General features: G+C 43.1%; 1 protein-coding gene across 1 annotated transcript in view; it reads left to right on the top strand.

Moving 5' to 3' along the window:
* LOC132290535 (putative protein TIC 214 N-terminal part) overlaps nt 1-983 on the top strand; it is a 5,560-nt gene extending 4,577 nt beyond the window's left edge. Inside the window, exon 1 of the mRNA XM_059790119.1 lies at nt 1-983. This exon is cut by the window's left edge and continues 4,577 nt beyond it. The gene's annotated coding sequence lies outside the window, so the exon portion shown is untranslated.
* Nucleotides 984-4,174: the final 3,191 nt, after the last annotated feature.

Genomic DNA, 4,174 nt, shown 5'->3' with positions numbered 1-4,174 from the left:
TGACAGGCGAGGAAGACTGCCTTAGAACCAGGCATGATAAGGCTTTAGCGAGCTTTTATAACTACAGAAAGTGGCGAGAGAGGATAATTCTATATTGCGAGACCCCTATCTGCTTCTACCCTGCCAACATGGCTTCTGGTGGTTCCCCCTTGCTTCCCAATCCATTCTGCGGATAGGTGCATTTTGTAGTGTTCCGTCGTCCTCCTTATTGTCTTATTACATAGTTAATGGCCCAAGGCCCCAAGAGTTGACCCTTTATCTGAATTCCCTCATATATGGATTCTCACCTATATACAGCAAGGAAAAGAGTTCCGTTCGGGTTGCAGTTCATTGGCTCTGAGCTGTGGGACGATTCGCCCGGTAGGTTTCTTTGTCAGCCGACCCGGAATACAAGCTTGAGCAAGTTATTCTATTATAATAACAAGCTTTCAAAAAGAAAGGTTTTTCGACCCTACTGGTGACCGATGACCTACTATCGATCTCCAATCTTAGGTGCCGAAATACGCCTATGTCCATTTGTGCTGTACCGAATCTTCTGGGCACGTTAGGCAGAAAGGAGAGAGAAGAAAGAGCCGAGACAGGGAAATTTACAGCTGCCCCTCACTATAAGTGTGACTTTTCCAGCTATGAGATATGCTTCCGCTCCCGAAAGATATTTTCTATTTGATCAGGCTATAGAGACCGCTTAGAGAGAGGTAAAGTATACCGCTAAGTTCAGTCAGCTGGAAGCGCGGGGAGGGGATTCAAGGCTGAACTTCTTAATCGTATCTCTTCTACGCAGGTACGGCAAATCCAGTTTGATTACGAGATTCCTTAGTGGAAGTTATAGCAATGGTCTGCTGGGCAAACAAAGAAAAAAGAAGAAGAAAGATAGCATTGCACAATAGCCATGTTTCAGTGAGAGTCGCTTCAGTGCGGATTTGATGCATAGAATTGGCAGGAAGAGATCCTCTTGCTGCTGGGGCATGCTTTGGTCTTCTTTCTTTGGTCTAGCTTTCTGTAAATCTCAATGAATTTCATCAGTTGTTTTTCCGTAAAGGTGGAAGCTATGAACCAACCCATCAACTAGTCCTCCATTGCTCATAGGTGAAATGAAGTAGGAAAGATGCGACAGGAAATCGAAAACAGCTAATCCAATGGAGTCAAAAAAAGAAGCTTTGGAGTATCAAATTGAGAGCCATTTCGAGTCAAATCGAACTAGATCATTATATATGCTATATCGAGAAGAGATGTCCAGAAGATAGATCAAGAATTTCTATTCAATTACATGCCCGGGCTACACTGGAACACAAATCTCAGATCCATTTCAAATGAGCTGCCAAGCAAGGAGACCTCTTGAAACCCCCCTCATAAGCATATTCTTATCAAGTAGGATCGGCTGCTAAGCAATCAAAGGTGTAAGCCGTGGGCTATACGCAACTACATAAACTACAACTTTTGTTGAAAGTTTTCTGTCTTCAAGAGGAATTCAGTCTGCGGCGAAAATGGCCAAGTCTGATACCAAGTAAGAAGGGCTAAGGACTTAAGTCCAAGCAAGAGCGGAGGGTGAGGGCGGTGCCCGAAGCAAAGCGGAGTGTCGTGAGCCTCTAGGCTCCGATTCACGTAATTGCTCATTCATTCTATGATTTTTCCAATCCACCAACAGAAGATTTCCATGTTCCCAACAGCAGATTTCACGCGCCTGCCTCCCTTTATGGACCAGACCTGCCACTTTCAGTTTCTCGATCCCCTACTTTCATTCAGCCCGAGTGGCTACGGAGTGGATAAATTGCTTCATTGTAAACAACAAAAAGAACATCGACTGAGAAAGTCAATCGAGAAAACCACTTTTGTTTGATTACTGCTAGCTGTCTTCTCAAATAGGATTTAGAATGAGGCTTCAGCCTTGGTCCATGGGCATTATTGACTGTCTACCTAGTAGGAAGAAGAATCTCATTAGGAGATGTCCATGTGGCTAATGGTGCAACTGAGAAAAGAGAAGAGAAAGGTTCGAATGATTTCATCTTCTTTATTACGAGAATCCTCTCCTGTTCGCTCTCGCTCTGACTGATTCGATTCAATCCAGCCACAGGTTTCCCTACGGCTTGATTGAATCAGCAAGTGAAGTGAAAACTGCCATTACAGTAAGAGCTTTCTTAATATGCATACGTTGCAGGTAATGGTGCAAGCGCCTCTCTTCGGTCGGTTGGAGCTCCCTCTTCACCCCTGTTGCTCAACAAACGGAGGATCCGCATTTCCATATTCAGATCCTGAAGTGGCCTCCATTGATGAGGAAGAGCGATGCATTTAGAAAAAGGTCTCAGCCCGCGCCCATTTCCTTCACTTCATAAGTTCAGTATGTTTCCAGACCGGAACTTCATACACTTAGTAGAGTGCTTTCAAGGGGCTTCTTTGAGATCAAATAGGCCATAGAATGGAAATGGAACACTCATAAGAGAATAGAGAAATGAACTCATAACAAAAAGCATCTGCTAGCGGGCTATAGCGACCTCTAATGGCCAAAATAGGACTAACTGATAGGGTCATTTCGGTGAAACATTCTGTTGGCCTAAGGGGCTATCTAACCACAAGCTGGCTTAGGAAGACCCGTGTCTCTCCATCGACCGAACGGTATGGATTGAGTCACTTTGACACTTCAATCCCACATTGCTAGTTTTGAGGGATCCTATTCCACGTGGCATTGGCTTTTCCCGTCCTTCCTAGTTTTGATATTTGGACTCAGAAAAGAAAGGAATCATAGTTTTGGCTCATACATGGTTAGTTTGATTATAGGAGTCATTTTGCTAACCTTATGCTGAAACAAAAAAGAAAATGAAATACACCTACCTACTCTGTAGAGAGCAGGAACCCGCAGGCAGTCACAAGATTTGATTGTGTACGAGGACTCTAAGTGAAAAAAGCAAGCTACTAATAAGGATCCAACCCTCTACTCTACTGTCAGCTCGACCAAGTACATATGGGCTTGGTTCATCTGCCTCACCACCGCCTTCAGACCTAAAGGAAGGAGATATCGCCTGGAAACTTATCCATCATAATATTTCCATCATCGGCGTTCGTGCCCCTTGGCTTCGTTGCTAAGAAGTCATACTATCTTCTGTTAAGATTTCTTTTAGCTACTATGTTAGTTAAGGGGGAACAACTCTACCAGTAGATCTTTGACTTGCCATTCTGCAGCCCGTTCTAAAAGGAAGAAACTGACTTATATTATGAAGGAGCTTGCCTTAGAGCCACATCATGTTACTTCGTTTGATGTAAGACTAGTGGATGTTTGATGGGATCCAATGAATAGCTTTTAATCTGCTGTACACGGAACAACAACGGAATCTCCTCTTTTTCACTGATCTTCTTTGTACTGAATCTTGTCTGTTGAACGGATCTTGTGGCACGAAACTCACCTGTAATTCGGAGATCGTCTGACTACTTACAAGAGGAGAGTCACATACAAAACCTAGCCAAACTGAGTTTTTTTCATTTCTCTCAGTCAACCAACTCGGGGGGAAACGCAGAAGCCTTTGTTGAAGCCCTATCATGACTCATGACTGGGCCGATGGCAGTGTTTTGGCCTTCCAAATAGAGAGTCAAGCCAAACAGAGAGTTAGGTAAGAGTTTGATCTTCAATGGTTTTGGCGTAAAGGGCAAGTCAACAAATCCAGCAAACAAGACTTGATGCCCTATATACGAAAAAAGAAAGACATCTCGCGAAACTTTGGGCTGAGGTCAAAGTCAAGCATAGCCATATAGATGCAAGTGATAGATGCAAGTTGTGGTAGTTATCTAATCCTGGTATCCTTTCCAAGGCCTGGATGTGAAGATATAGGTCAATGGCAAGAGAAAACGGAGCCCAATGTGTCTAAGTAGAACTCTTTAACACTGCAGTGGTTATTAATGGCGAAGTTGGGAAATTATCTCAACACTTTCCCGCAGACATCAACATTGTAGCTACCGGAAATCCAATACAAGAGGCTACATCAATAGCCGAACTGAGACAATCCAATACAAGACAAGGGAAGAACTTCATTTTCAGCACATTTATACGAAAAAGTCTTTATTATTCTAATAGCATAAGTAGTAAACATTTTCAACTAGGGTTCCCATACATGCAAACATAAAAAAGAAAACCAAACAAAGATAGTTAGCATAAATAGGAGTCTATCTCCAGTAAGCATCGGAGTAG

The sequence above is a fragment of the Cornus florida genome, unplaced genomic scaffold (assembly GCF_030987335.1).
Source record: "Cornus florida cultivar Cherokee Brave unplaced genomic scaffold, ASM3098733v1 CherokeeBrave_3.0.0_Hap2_scaffold_258, whole genome shotgun sequence".
Classification (NCBI taxonomy): domain Eukaryota; kingdom Viridiplantae; phylum Streptophyta; class Magnoliopsida; order Cornales; family Cornaceae; genus Cornus; species Cornus florida.
The sequence above is the reverse complement of the archived record's forward strand: the minus strand, read 5'-3'. Positions and strand labels throughout refer to the sequence as shown.